Source organism: Lissotriton vulgaris, chromosome 5 (assembly GCF_964263255.1).
Source record: "Lissotriton vulgaris chromosome 5, aLisVul1.2, whole genome shotgun sequence".
Taxonomy (NCBI): Eukaryota; Metazoa; Chordata; class Amphibia; order Caudata; family Salamandridae; genus Lissotriton; species Lissotriton vulgaris.
Window position 1 is genome coordinate 1,772,066,541 of NC_141693.1, and position 16,382 is coordinate 1,772,082,922.

Sequence of the window (16,382 nt, forward strand, 5' to 3'; positions counted from 1 at the left end):
TAAGTAAGTGTTGGCACATTCCTTCCTTACACAAGTAGTTCAGGGATCACCACTGCCAGCCATAGCCTGGTCACCCAAGTCCGTGGACCACTGTCCGGTAAGTCATTACAGCCCATGTTTGGTCCCTTTCAGACCCTGATTGGTAGGCCAAAGGGCAAAGAGGGGCTACTTGGCCCCAATGTCGTTTTTGAATTCAAATGCCACTGGTATCCTGAAGTACATCTTACTATGGCTCTGCAGTGTCACTCACCTAGGGGACCATAATTCTCATTTTGAAATAATGGATGGTTGTGATTCGATATTATGCCTTAGGAACTAATTGTTTGAAGGGGAACCCCTTTGTACTTGCTTGAGATTCATTGTGACTAATAGGCTTATTGAAAATGTTAGATCTTTCCCAGATGGTTTCTTCTCCTACCTATAAGGCCGGTCATATATTTGATCCCACCTTTGATAACACTAACAGCAGCCTTATTATGGCTTCGCCCTTTTTTCTCTTGTGGTCGGACCATTTCGCCATTCCTTTTTTCCTATTAGTTTTTTCCTCACTCTTGTCCTTCAGTGTCCTTACAGACCATTTACATCAGGGGGCCTGGTCTAGGGTAACTCATGCTCCTTTTTCCAGAGCCCTGTCCAGCCTATGCCCAGCAGTCTCATCTTATAAAGACTTTTCAGACATAACACTAGTTGCAGAATACTATGATCATTGAATTTCCTCTGCCTTAGATCAAATTGCTCCCATTAGAACCTTTAGCAGAGCAGGAAATCCTCTTCCAAAACCTAGTTCTCTAACGAACTTATGATAGTAAAGAAACAATTGTAAAACTGGAGAGGGTGTGCAGAAAGAACTACAGCCTAGAAGATAAAGTCATTTGTAAGAAGCATAAATCTATCTTGCAGTCCTGCACCTTATACAACCATCTACAAGTGAACAGGCTAAAAATTCAACGACAGAAATTGTTTTTAGGTCTCACGCCTAGCGATGCACTGCGCAGCAGTGCACGCGTAGCGAGAGTCCTTTTGTCCGAGGTTCCGAAATGGACCCTGGAATTATACACGGCTGTGCATGTGTTTTTAGTTAGCTCTTTTGTGATAGGGCTTTCAGTGTGTGTATTTTTTAAACAGAGCACGCAATAGGCCAAAGGGGGCGCATTGCTCCGCCCACGGCCTATTGGTGTCTGTTACGTGCACCAAAGCCCATATGTTTTCAATTATCGTACCCGGACACTGGCGCTATAACGGAAAACATATGCCTCGCAGTGGCCCGCACACCACTCGCGGGCGTTTTTTTTTTTTACTATAGTGATCGCTTTTGCAATCACTTTCAGTGCAGATTGTTTAGACTAGGGACTCGCGCAGTTTATATTTGATCTGCAGCGGATCTCCCGCGTGGTAAATTCCGGGCCCGGTACAATACAGCCTCTGATCCGCAGCGCTGCCGGCTCACCCTTGGCCCTGCAACCGCAGCCTACAGCAAGATTACGTCTCTGTCCGCCGTGAGCCATGCTCACCTACCGGGCTGCAAGCACACTGATGCTTCCAGTCATTCCCACAGGCCAGTCGAACATCCCTCGGTGCCGCCCTCCAGCTGCAGAGCACAGCCTCACAGGCTCTGACCGGCTTCACAGAGTGCCCGCCTGCACAGGAGCAGCTCACAGCCAGCGGTCTCCCACATTGTATGCGCGGCGGTCCTTGCAGCCTCCATCTAGGCCGCGCGACCACGCCTGCTTCACATGTACGGTGGCAAGCTGATTTTGTGTGCTCAACCCCTACGGAGCACAGGTCGGCTTCTCTAAATTCTCATATTGCTGTTCATTAGGTAGCAGCCGAAGGAGCTTGCCTAGAGCGCAGCCTTCTTCGCGCAAGGCTAGCTCCATCTCTCTGCGTCTGCATATTTACAATAAAATACAAAATAGCCCTTCCCTGCCTTCAGTGTTGCTTCAGCCCTTCTCTGCCCTCCGTGTTCCTTCCACCCTTTCCTGCCCTCCGTGCTGCTCCTGCCCTTCCCTACCCTCCATCTTGCTTCCACCCTTCCCAGCCCTCCGTGCTGCTTTTGCCATTCCCTGCCCTCTGTGCTGCTTCAGGCCTTCTTGGCCCTCTGTGTTCCTTCCGGCCTTCCCTGCCCTCCATGCTGCTGCAGCGCTTCCCTGCCCTGCCCTCCATTCTGCTTCAGCCCTTCCCTGCCCCGTGTTGCTTCTGCCCTTCCCTGCCCTCCGTGTTGCTTCTGCCCTTCCCTGCCCTCTGTGTTGCTTCTGCCCTTCCCTGCCCTCCGTGTTGTTTCCGCCTCTCCCTGCCCTCCGTGTTGCTTCTGCCCTTCCCTGCCCTCCGTGTTGCTTCCGCCCTTCCCTGCCCTCTATGTTGAACCACCCTTGTTGAGGGCAACTTTAAATTTTTTGCGTGATGGGCACAGTGGGGTCCACTTTATCCATGCTGCAGAGCCTCGCTAAACACCATTGGTAATCCAATAAGTCCCAAGGGTGAGACGAGTCTGCTTTGCCAATACTTGTTGCTACTCGATGTGTGTTCTCCATCACACCCTGCATACAGTGGCTCCCATACCCAGACTTTCTCCTGTTGGAGACAGGAGAACCTACCTACTATGACAATATCATGGCAGATAACACTGTGAACTTAGGGTAATGCATACAAGACCTCAAGATAAGATCCAGGGTGCATGTGGTAAAAGGTGAACATTTATATTCAGCGAACAAGCATTCCACTAATGAGTCATTGAAGCAAAACAAACATTTCTGTGCTAAAGTCACATCCCCATTACCAACGGAATATCCAAAATATATAACGCCCCTCTTGGTCATCCTCAAATTTACATGGACATGCATTGCTTGACTCTCCAAAGTCCTTGACCGCTCCAGGTCCCTGTGGTGTGGCCAGGGTGCCATGGGCTCTGCACGCAAGGAAAGCCGCTCTACCTTTAGTCCATTATGAGAGTAAGAAACAAGACGTGATCTGGCAGCAGTTGACACTGCCAAATCACTGCAGGTGATCAGACATTCAAGCATCCTGCAGCAGCCAATTGACCCACTAGGCAAGGAACTGAGCAAGTAACTGAAAACAAGCATTCACAATGCAATGGTCTCGGCAATATTATAGGTAGAGCTATTGGCATTACTCATCATTTTTGTATTTTTTTTATCCCTAAATTAATGGCATTGTGATTTCTATTGGCAATAGCTGAATTGTTTGCAAATGTGAGACCTATTGCATTAGCAGAAAGAGAGTGAGGTAGTGAAATAGAGAGAGAGAGTTAGGTATTGAAATTGAGAGAGAGTGAGGTAGTGAGAGAGAGAGTGAGGTAGATAGAGAGTGAGGTAGTGAGATAGAGAGAGTGAGGTAGTGAAAGAGTGAGGAAGTGAGGGAGAGGGATGTTGTGAGGTATTGAGATATAAACAGAGAGTGATGTTGTGAGGTAGTATGATAGAGATAGAGTGAGGTAGTGAAAGAGAGAGTGAAAGGGAGTTAGTGAGATAGAAAGAGAGCGAGTGAGTGAGGTGAGGTAGTGAGATAGAGAGTGAGTGAGGTAGTGGGTTAGAGAGAGAGAGTGAAGTTGTAATGTAGTGACTTGCAATATCCTTATAAAATATGGCAGGGGTCTTTTATCACATATATATATTACAAAAATCTAAAATATGTTAGTGGGAAAGAGAAAAACATGTCTGCCATATTCGGACGACAGGTGGAAGTCTACCAGCAATCTCAAAGAGATTGATGAAGTGAATGGGGGCTACCAACCAACTCTTAAAAGCCATTGAAGTCGATGTATGCCTGTCGGCTGTCCTCACAGACCAATTGAAAGGCTGGCCAGAGGACCCAAAGTGTTTGTGAAGAAGATTGAATCAGAACTGCTAAATCAGAATATTTGGTCAGGTCAATGTAGTTCGCCAACCAGACGCAATGAGTTGCCAGGTCGGTAGAAGCCACTCAATCACCTCCAGGGGGATGGCAACAAGTATGCATGTCATCCAGCAATAGGTCTTCAAGTAATCAGTGAAATTAGGGTAAGGGAAATACCAACAGAGAAAGACAAAGGATTATGGTATGTACAAACGATACTACTGTTCCAATTGGTACAGGTAAGTTGGAAGAAATTAATTACAATAACCATTTAATTTTCAAACCAGCAGAAAAAGTGTAGGTTGTATTACCACCCATCTCCACTGGTAATGAGATAAATGGAAGACTACCAGTCTCCAGGAGACTAGTCAAGTTGATGAAGCACTACAAGCAGTGTCAAAAGGATTCTGGAATATAATAAGGCCGGCTAGAAAGAAGTGGTTCATTTGCCAGAAATCTCTAATTGGGTTTTCTAAGTGTGGTAACCTAAAAGAGTTGAAGTGATTAAAACAAGTCACAATCTGCAAGACCTGTAGATTAGAAAAGGCACTAAGAGCCTACTGTACTTGGTGGAGGAAATGGAGGTGTAATAACTATACCGCAGTGTTTTGGATATGGATGAAAACATACCTGCTCTAACCTAACAATTCCACAATCAAGCTCTTGACAAAGTAGATGGAGGACCAAGGCTGTATGCAGTGGATTGGTGAGGTAGGTGGCAGCTCTCCCGCAATTTGCAAGGGTCTGAGGGGGGTGGCAGTCGGAAAACCACCCCAAAGAGTTACGTCAACTCATGAAAATAATAAATCCTATCTTTCAGAAGTTGGCACATGATCGGCGTCCTCCTATTAACAGGGTTGGAATACATCTTTTGGAGTATTGCCAACGGGGTGGTGCTATGAAAGAAGGCCTAGCACTCAGAAGTTAGACCCCATTGTTGGTCATGAAGATGGGTGATCATCAGCCACTTCTTATGGAGTTTACCAAACCCCTCTGTAATTGTTGAAAGGCGGAGAGCTGTATAACAACTGTGTTCATGTGTTTGGCAGATCTGCGGAGGCCTAGAACAGTGCTGGACAGCAATATAACACTACTGCTTCAAAAAATGAAGCTTCTACTACAAATGTGAATGAATATTTGCTTGTATACACCAAAAGCAATCGAGCAACGAAATGAATCATTAACTTCTCAATCCCGGAGTAGTCTCCTTGGGGTCCTGAACTACATCCCACTGCCTAAAGTAATTACGTTGCTACTGGACAGCCAAGCATACCTCCACCATCCCAGGCCTAGTGCCTATTTCGCACTAAAAACAAAGCTGATCAGAACGTATTAGTGGGGACAGCATTTGTCAGTACATTAAGCATAACATTTCACCACGCTGATAAGCAGTACAATGAAGGTGGCTCAGTACAACACACAATTTCGAACGAGTTATAAACTATTAAAAATATACATATGACCCAATACAATAGTGAAGTGTTTTAAGAGGCAGTTCCGAGTAACCGGTTTCCTCTCTTCAGTAATACTGATTTTTGCTCAACTCGCGCACCATGGCAATGCGTCCTCAAAGAGGAACGAACGAGAATTGAGCACGACATATTGCACTAAAAGAATCTAGAGGATAAAACATCACCATACCTGGTGCAAAAGGGTCAGGTTATCTCCATGTCAGCACACCAAGTATTTAAATAAAATCGAAGAAAACAAACATACATAGTTCGTGTGTCAGAATATATACACAGGACGCCAAACGCTGCAAATACTGGCACACCTCCAGAATAGTCCAGAAACACTTTCTTTTACTGCCAATGGGAGAGAGAAGCTTACACAACGCTGCAGCAATCGAGCAACGAAATGAATCATTAACTTCTCAATCCCGGAGTAGTCTCCTTGGGGTCCTGAACTACATCCCACTGCCTAAAGTAATTACGTTGCTACTGGACAGCCAAGTATACCTCCACCATCCCAGGCCTAGTGCCTATTTCGCACTAAAAACAACGCTGATAAGAACGTATTAGTGGGGACAGCATTTGTCAGTAAATTAAGCATAACACGACAGAGGCTGATGGAGCGTGGGCATTTTCGTCGTTTTTGTTGTTGCCACAATAACACTGTGTGACTTGCGTCGCACAGGATGAGTTCCACGTGTCAGCCACCTTTACACAGCGTGTTTGGTGCGTGCTGCAGGGATCAGCTGGCTCCTGTGCATTAGAAGCAGTGGGTGCCGCAGGTCAGGGCGAGGCAGCGACCGCAGCATTTCAGGACTAAGATGCATTGTCAGAGCTGAGGGCGAGTCCCGTTACTGGGGGTGCAGGGTGCAGCGGATCAGTGTTGGAGCTGGGAAGAAGGGGCAGAGGGAGTATTAGCCAGGACTGAGGTGCATTGGTGTAATGTGGCAGGGTACTGGGCCTGCCTGGTGGACTGGTCGCTTGCGCAGGGGTGGCAGCGCGCAGCAAGGAGCCAGTCACGTACACTTGGTGACAGTCGGAAGTGACGTGCCCGAGCGCACGCCTTCCCTTTATTCAGCCCCGCAGGCCATGCCTGGCCTGCGGATGTATGAGTGCGTGTAAACGTGTATCAACTAGAGTGCTAACAGTACAATGAAGGTGGCTCAGTACAACACACAATTTCGAACGAGTTATAAACTATTAAAAATATACATATGACCCAATACAATAGTGAAGTGTTTTAAGAGGCAGTTCCGAGTCTCCGGTTTTCTCTCTTCAGTAATACTGATTTTTGCTCAACTCGCGCACCATGGCAATGCGGATGTATGAGTGCGTGTAAACGTGCATCAACTAGAGTGCTAACAGCACTACATCTCTATCCAACTTCATAAACTTTTGAGAACGTCCAGATCATAAATGTTCATCACAGTATAACAGTTTTTAATGAAATGCTCTGTACTTGCGTGTCCCTTGGATGACGGTTTCAGGGTCTCAGCTGACAGGCATAGTCCTTTAATCTCTGACTTGGGTGAGGATTGGGCCTCAGATTGTATCGTGGGATGTGGTCCGGCCCTTGCTCTCGGCTGCGGGATGAATTCCTGATGGGTGTGGATGCAAGTGGGGGTCTCCCTTCAGACTCCGGAACTGTTCCTCGGGGGTCGACTGGTGAGTTGTCTCCACCTTCTTGTGGCGCGGTTCTAGGTGGTTAATTGACTCTATCCGCGTCTTCTGTGCTCGCTCTCGGCCCAGGGGGGACCGCTTTGAACCATGATGTATTCCTTGACACTTTCTCCCCCTCTCTCCTGGCGGTTACCATGGTCCCTTTCGTGGCAGTGACAGTCCACGGTCCTGGTTCGTAGAATGTCTGGAACTTCCCTCCAGGGCGTCTGTTCCTGATAACTACCCGATCTCCTCGGCATAGTCGTCGTGGTGTTGCTCTACGCCGCTGGCTCGCTCGCTGATTATTCTGGCGTCGACGTCTTTGAGTCTCACTCATGTTATCCGTGACCGGCGCTGACTTCGGAGCTGTAGGGAGGAGGTCTCGACGTCGTCCCTGGAACATGAGGGACCACGGGCTCTTCTGGGTTGTGCAGTGGGGGGTTCCTCGATATTCCCTTAGAAATTCATGTAGCCTTTGTTCAGGGTCGGCCTCTTCTACCACCGCTATCCTAAACATCTTGTTTAAAGTTCGCATAAATCTTTCTGCCTCCCCGTTGGCTTGCGGCCATTGGGGTGTGATGCGCAGGTGGATAATCCCTCTGCTTTTCAAGAATGTGGCGAACTCCGCTCCCTGGAACGGTGGGCCATTGTCGCTTTTTATCTCCTCAGGGTAGCCAAACATGGAAAACAGTCTTTCTAGTGCCGGCCCCACGTGGGTGAATGCCGTGGATTGCACCCTCTCGACCAGGGGGTATTTGGAATACGAGTCAATGGCTACCAATGTGTGTCCATCCCCCGGGAAACTCCCGAAATCTAGACTGATTTTGGTCCATGGGGTCGTGCATACCTCCTCAGTGATTATCAGGGCCGGTCTTTCAGAGTCGCTCGTCAGTTGACACGACATACAGTTTCTCACGTAGTCCTCCACCATCGTTTCCAACTCCGGGAACCACACCTTTTCACGCATGCGTGCCTTCATTTTCGTGGCGCCCTGGTGGCCGCCATGAGCCAGTTGTGTGGCCCGGTGTCTGAGGCGTTTTGGTATCACCAGGCGTGTCCCTCTCAACAGCACCCCTTCTTCCGTGGCGCTGAGTTCGTGTCGGACGTGCCAGAACTTCGCGGGGGCTTCCTTGTCTGATGCTGTCCACGCGTCAGGCAGGTGTAGATAGTTAGTCCAGGATCCTTCCTGCACAGCTTGTAGCGTTCTCATGTATGAGTTGTCGTCCACTGGCAGGACGTGAGGGCTATCCACTGGGCATATTCCTCGCAGTCATCATCAGTAGGTACTGGTTCTTGAGGTAGTGGGTGGCGCGACAAATAGTCAGCCGGGTTTTTGGCTCCCGGTCTGTACACTACTTCCATGCCGTACGTCTGGAGCTGAATCACCCACCTCTCAATGCGTGGTGGCGATTGGGGGGCGGTGCCCTTGAAGAGAGGTACCAAGGGCTGATGGTCGGTTACCATCACAAACGGATGTCCCTGGAGGTAGAGGTGAAAGTGGCTACAGGCCCACTTGATTGCCAGGGCCTCTCGCTCGATTTGAGCATATCTGGTTTCGGTCGCGGTCAACGCCTTACTAGCAAAAGCCAGGGCTGTCCATTGTCCAGGCTCGTGTTCTTGGGTTAGAACTGCCCCTAGGCCCACCGGGCTGGCGTCCACAATTACTTCGGTTCGTTTGGCAGGGTCGAAGTATGACAACGTTGCGTTTTCAAGGAGGGCATCCTTTATCCCCTGGAAGGCTTCATTTTCTTTCTTGCCCCATTGCCATTTGGCGTCTGTTTTCGTTAGTGCACGGAGGGGTTCGCTATGGGTTGCCAGACCTGGTATGAACCGGCCACAGTACGTGGCCATCCCGAGGAAGCTTCTCACCTCCGTTGGGGATTTTGGAGCTGGGGCATCTTTTATGGACTTGGATTTTCTGGGGTCAATTTGAACTCCTTCTTGGTTAAAAACGTAACCAAAAAACTCAATTGAGGATTGGAAAAATTGGCATTTGTCCCTGTGAAGTGTTGCTCCGTGTGTGCTCAGTCTTTTTAAGACGTCTCGCAGATGTTTGTAATGTTCAGATGCGGTGGCCGAATGAATTAAAATGTCGTCGCTGACATTAATTACCCCCGGCAAACCTGACAATAGCTCCCTGATGGTATTCTGGAATACCTCCGCTGCCGATGATATTCCGAAGTTAAGGCGCTTATATCACCGTAGGCCAAGGTGAGTACTGAATGTCGTGATGAAACGGCTTTCCTCGGCGAGGGGCAGTTGATGGTAGCCTGCATTGAGGTCGATTTTAGAGAACCATCTCGAGCCGTTCACGTCGGCCACTATGTCGTCCATAGTGGGCGTCAAGTGTCTTTCCCTTCTGATAGCGGTGTTTGGCAGCCGCATATCGATGCATAGGCGGATCTCACCTGGTTGCTTGGGCTTCTCGACTATGACCATGGGAGAGATCCATGGGGTGGGTCCTGTTACTTTTTCGATAACTCCCAGATTGTCAAGTTTCTCAAGTTCTTTTTCCACTAACGGCCGAAGGTGGAATGGTATCCTCCTGTGGCGCAAGGCAGTGGGAGAGACGGACTTGTCGATATGGAGTTTAATGGGGTCGTACTTGATACAGCCTAGTCCTTTAAACAATTCAGGGAAACGCTCCAGCAGCTCGTCCACTTGGTGGGCTCTGATGCGGTTAGCAAATGCAATCAACTTCAGGTCCTCAGCAGTGTGGCTGCTTAGTAGGGTGAAAATTACAAAAAACAATTTGATGGACAGAATGTAGATCAATGTCTTACATTCACCCCAGTACAAGGATCTGGGCCTAAATCCATCGTTTTTTGCACTCCACACCACCCTGGGTCAGATAATGGCTTTATGCAAATCAGCTCTGACCCTGTGCCCCATGGGAACAGTCCAGTCCGAACTACAACAGCCATATCTTTCCCAGACCGGAATCAAGCATCCGAGGACCGGACCGGTTTCGAGGTAACACCTCTCATCAGCCCGGCTAGCTTGACTCCAGTGGTGTGGAGGCTCTGGGACCCACGTCTGAGCTACCCCAGTACACTCACAGAGAAAATTTGAAAAAACTATTTGATGGACAGAATGTAGATCAATGTCTTACATTCACCCCAGTACAAGGATCCGGGCCTAAATCCATCGTTTTTTGCACTCCACACCACCCTGGGTCAGATAATGGCTTTATGCAAATCAGCTCTGACCCTGTGCCCCATGGGAACAGTCCAGTCTGAACTACAACAGCCATATCTTTCCCAGACCGGAATCAAGCATCCGAGGACCGGACCGGTTTCGAGGTAACACCTCTCATCAGCCCGGCTAGCTTGACTCCAGTGGTGTGGAGGCTCTGGGACCCACGTCTGAGCTACCCCAGTACACTCAGGGAGAAAATTACAAAAAACAATTTGATGGACAGAATGTAGATCAATGTCTTACATTCACCCCAGTACAAGGATATGGGCCTAAATCCATCGTTTTTTGCACTCCACACCACCCTGGGTCAGATAATGGCTTTATGCAAATCAGCTCTGACCCTGTGCCCCATGGGAACAGTCCAGTCCGAACTAGTGAAGTAGTGTGGCTCACTGGTTAGAGGCGGCAGACCCGAGAGCAGAGGACGTCCCGGGACCAGGGTTCGATTCCCGGCGCGGCAGGTTTCTGGACCAGGGTCAGCGGACTCGATAATTCTTTCGCCTCGGTGCCCACTCTGATCAGCGATCACACTTGGCAACTCTGGGCATTAGCTTGCCTCATCTTCACTAACGGCCCCACCAGACCGCCGGGGATGCCTGGTCTCACCCTGGAGATACCCATTAAGAGACCATCTCTCAGGGAAGCCAGGAAGGGTTTCGCAGCGGTCGAAGCGCCTTGGGACCCTACGGGTAAGTAGTGCGCTATATAAATGCCAATACATTTACATATCTTTCCCAGACCGGAATCAAGCATCCGAGGACCGGACCGGTTTCGAGGTAACACCTCTCATCAGCCCGGCTAGCTTGACTCCAGTGGTGTGGAGGCTCTGGGACCCACGTCTGAGCTACCCCAGTACACTCAGGGAGAAAATTACAAAAAACAATTTGATGGACAGAATGTAGATCAATGTCTTACATTCACCCCAGTACAAGGATCTGGGCCTAAATCCATTGTTTTTTGCACTCCACACCACCCTGGGTCAGATAATGGCTTTATGCAAATCAGCTCTGACCCGGTGCCCCATGGGAACAGTCCAGTCCAAACTACAACAGCCATATCTTTCCCAGACCGGAATCAAGCATCCGAGGACTGGACCGGTTTCGAGGTAACACCTCTCATCAGCCCGGCTAGCTTGACTCCAGTGGTGTGGAGGCTCTGGGACCCACGTCTGAGCTACCCCAGTACACTCAGGGAGAAAATTACAAAAAACAATTTGATGGACAGAATGTAGATCAATGTCTTACATTCACCCCAGTACAAGGATCTGGGCATAAATCCATCGTTTTTTGCACTCCACACCACCACCCTGGGTCAGATAATGGCTTTATGCAAATCAGCTCTGACCCTGTGCCCCATGGGAACAGTCCAGTCCGAACTACAACAGCCATATCTTTCCCAGACAGGAATCAAGCATCCGAGGACCGGACCGGTTCAGCCCGGCTAGCTTGACTCCAGTGGTGTGGAGGCTCTGGGACCCACGTCTGAGCTACCCCAGTACACTCAGGGAGAAAATTACAAAAAACAATTTGATGGACAGAATGTAGATCAATGTCTTACATTCACCCCAGTAAAAGGATCTGGGCCTAAATCCATCGTTTTTTGCACTCCACACCACCCTGGGTCAGATAATGGCTTTATGCAAATCAGCTCTGACCCTGTGCCCCATGGGAACAGTCCAGTCCGAACTACAACAGCCATATCTTTCCCAGACCGGAATCAAGCATCCGAGGACCGGACCGGTTTCGAGGTAACACCTCTCATCAGCCCGGCTAGCTTGACTCCAGTGGTGTGGAGGCTCTGGAACCCACGTCTGAGCTACCCCAGTACACTCAGGGAGAAAATTACAAAAAACAATTTGATGGACAGAATGTAGATCAATGTCTTACATTCACCCCAGTACAAGGATCTGGGCCTAAATCCATTGTTTTTTGCACTCCACACCACCCTGGGTCAGATAATGGCTTTATGCAAATCAGCTCTGACCCTGTTCCCCATGGGAACAGTCCAGTCCGAACTACAACAGCCATATCTTTCCCAGACCGGAATCAAGCATCCGAGGACCGGACCGGTTTCGAGGTAACACCTCTCATCAGCCCGGCTAGCTTGACTCCAGTGGTGTGGAGGCTCTGGGACCCACGTCTGAGCTACCCCAGTACACTCAGGGAGAAAATTACAAAAAACAATTTGATGGACAGAATGTAGATCAATGTCTTACATTCACCCCAGTACAAGGATCTGGGCCTAAATCCATCGTTTTTTGCACTCCACACCACCCTGGGTCAGATAATGGCTTTATGCAAATCAGCTCTGACCCTGTGCCCCATGGGAACAGTCCAGTCCGAACTACAACAGCCATATCTTTCCCAGACCGGAATCAAGCATCCGAGAACCGGACCGGTTTCGAGGTAACACCTCTCATCAGCCCGGCTAGCTTGACTCCAGTGGTGTGGAGGCTCTGGGACCCACGTCTGAGCTACGCCAGTACACTCAGGGAGAAAATTACAAAAAACTATTTGATGGACAGAATGTAGATCAATGTCTTACATTCACCCCAGTACAAGGATCTGGGCCTAAATCCATCGTTTTTTGCACTCCACACCACCCTGGGTCAGATAATGGCTTTAAGCAAATCAGCTCTGACCCTGTGCCCCATGGGAACAGTCCAGTCCGAACTACAACAGCCATATCTTTCCCAGACCGGAATCAAGCATCCGAGGACCGGACCGGTTTTGAGGTAACAGCTTCCCGCTCGATTATGTGTACTGTCGCTGTTACCTCTGTTTCATCTGCCCGGATGGGTATCACGATCTTTCCTTTTAGCGGCAGTGGGGAGTCCGCTCCGTAGGCGAAAATCCTCGTCTTTGAGGGTAGGACCTCGGGCCGTGGACGTAGCTTGTTAAATTGTTGCAGCCCCATGACGTTGACAGTGGCACCTGTGTCGATGATGGCTTTTATTTCATTCTCCCCATGCGTACCACGCATGTCGATTGTGGCCGTCGTCTCTGCTTCAGCTCCCGGGCAAACGAGATCACATATGCTTCCTCATCTTCCGAATCCGAATCATCGTAGATGGTGGGCAGGTGTTTGTCAGCCCTCTCTGTGGGTGGATCCGTTAGTGATAGCTGGCGGACGGCTTTTGTGGGCGTCCAATGCTTCTTGGGACTCCTGGGTTGGTTCTTCCTGCGGCATACTGACGCAAAGTGATTTGGGATTCCGCAGTTTCCACAGGTTTGTCCTTGAGCTGGGCAGTCTTTGGCCGCATGGGGTTCATGCCCACAGTATCCGCAGCGGGCTTGAGGTGTGTCCCTCCGGTATCCCTTCTGTGTCTGGCCACGTGTCCGTGGTCGTACCGCATCAGCCCGTTCTACTTTGATGGTCTCGGTTTTGGCGGGAGTTTTGTGTAAGGCCTGTTCCATGGCCGTCGCTCTGGCATCCGACAGTTCGTGGGCTCTGGCTAGGATGAGGATATCTTCCAGGGAAATCCCCGGTTTGCGCAGGATGTGGCCCCTTAGCGTTTTATCTCGGCACCCCTGGATTAGTTGGCGTTGTATGGCCCTTGGCTGGTCCTCATCCGTGGAGCTGGCCAGCTCCCTCACTCGTGTGCGGAATTGGTCCATGGATTCCCCATCCCGCTGGCGGGCTTGGCCTAACTTGAAGACTTCAAAGTCTAAGTTCAATTGGGGGTCGAAATGGTTGTTGAGGGCGGTGACTGCGGTGGCGTAGGTGGTTAACGCACCAGGGTTAGGGAGGTGTTTGAAGAGTCTGAAGACCTCTGCACCTGCATAGTGAAGGAGTAGGGATCTTTTCCCTGCGTCATCCGTTTCCCTTGTAACCACAAAATAGTTCTCCAACCTTTCCAGCCAAATTTTCCATCGGGGCGAGGCCGTGGACGGGTCACTCGCCTCACTGAAGAGTGGCAGCACCCCAGCAGCAGAGTGCTGGAATGGGATGTTAATGACGGGCGCCACAGCATCACCATCCCCCATGGCAGCGACTCCCACGAACGGCCAGGGCAAAAGTACCTGTGTAGGGCTGAGGCAGTGTGCGTTCCTTAGAAGGCCGCCATTCCGTCTGTCCTCCTGCGGCAGTGCTTGCCGCCAAAGGTTGCGTGCCACGTGGTTGGCAGGTGAGCGTCCAACTCTGGGCCTCCGGCGTCCGCTGCGTCCACTCCGGGCAACACCAGGCTGTCTCAGGCCTCAGCAGGCCAGAAGAAGAGAGTGTGCAGGGCTAGTGGCAGTCCAGGCGCCTGCACGTGCACCTCACCCCAGATGTGTGAGGAATAGCAGGGTTCGGCGGGTCCGCGTTGCACGCGAGATGCGTGAGAGACGGCACTCGGCCGCAGCGGGAACCACGATGGTGTAGCGGCAGGCAGCGGTGGTATGTGCCCTCAGCCTAGGGCAGCAGGATGGACAGCAGGCACCTTCCAGCAGACGGGAGCACGACGGAGAGGAGCGCGCCGGCTCCTGGGGCGTCGTCGTGGCCGCCGGGTCACACGCGGTAAGCACCGCGGGAGCGAGCAGAGAGCTCCGATCGGGCAGAGGTGTACGGGCAAGGGTTGGGCCCCCTCCGCTCCTCGCCAATGTAATGTGGCAGGGTACTGGGCCTGCCTGGTGGACTGGTCGCTTGCGCAGGGGTGGCAGCGCGCAGCAAGGAGCCAGTCACGTACACTTGGTGCCAGTCGGAAGTGACGTGCCCGAGCGCACGCCTTCCCTTTATTCAGCCCCGCAGGCCACGCCTGGCCTGCGGATGTATGAGTGCGTGTAAACGTGCATCAACTAGAGTGCTAACAGCACTACATCTGGCAGAGCTGAGGGCGAGTCCCGTTACTGGGGGTGCAGGGTGCAGCGGATCAGTGTTGGAGCTAGGAAGGAGGGGCAGAGGGAGTATTAGCCAGGACTGAGGTGCATTGGCAGAGCTGAGGGCGAGTCCCATTACTGGGGGTGCAGGGTGCAGCGGATCGGTGTTGGAGCTGGGAAGGAGGGGCAGAGGGAGTATTAGCCAGGACTAAGGTGCATTGGCACAGCTGAGGGCGAGTCCCATTACTGGGGGTGCAGGGTGCAGCGGATCAGTGTTGGAGCTGGGAAGGAGGGGCAGAGGGAGTATTAGCCAGGACTAAGGTGCATTGGCAGAGCTGAGGTCGAGTCCCATTACTGGGGGTGCAGGGTGCAGCGGATCAGTGTTGGAGCTGGGAAGGAGGGGCAGAGGGAGTAATAGCCAGGACTGAGGGGCATTGGCAGAGCTGAGGGTGATTCGGAGTCTCATTACTGGGGTGCAGCGGATCAGGGTTGGAGCTGTGAAGGAGGGGCAGAGGGAGTATTAGCCAGAACTGAGGGGAATTGTCAGAGCTGAGGGCGAGTCCCATTACTGGAGGAGCTGGGAAGGAGGGGCAGAGGGAGTATTAGCCAGAACTGAGGTGCATTGGCAGAGCTGAGGGCGAGTCCCATTACTGGAGGCGCAGGGTGCAGCGGATCAGGGTTGAGCTGGGGAGGAGGGGCATAGGGAGTATTAGCCAGGACTGAGGGGCATTGGCAGAGCTGAGGGCGGGTCCCATTACTGGAGGCGCAGGGTGCAGCAGATCAGGATTGGCGCTGGGGGGGGAGGAGGGGCAGAGGGAGTATTAGAATAGCAGGGGATGCTGCCAGGACTGAGGGGCATTGGGAGAGCTGTTGTGAATCGTCGGGTGGACGTGCACTGGCCTGCGATCCTAATTAACACCAAAAAACTGGGGTCTGAGGGGGTGGGGGTGTGAGGGGGCATGTCTTACCTCGCAGAGCATCGGAGAAGCATCCAGGTGCTAGCCAGTCGCTGACCTCAAGCTGCTCGGGGTGGAGGGTCCTCTCGGGCCTGCCAGATGCAGACCCTCTGATGCTCGGAGTGGGCGAGCTCTCAGATGCCAGCTAGGGGCAGCCTTCCTCTGCTAGGACAGAAGCAGATAACATCAGGGCCGCTGTGGGTTGTATTTGATGCCCCGTGGGTGTGTGGGGGGTAGGTGGGCTGTCAGGCCCCCGTCGGTGTCACCCCTCTAGTCCCCTGCTGCACTCTCGGCACGGGGTGATGCGGGATGCTGAGGCCATCGCAGAAATGTTTAGGAAAAGTGAAGGAGCGGGGAAAAGCGTTCCCTGTGTGTGTATGTACTTCGAAATGCCGAGTCGGGCGGAGCTGGGCACTACGCAGGGCAGTTTGCATGAGCCTGGGAGCCGAACATGTCATCAGGATCTACAG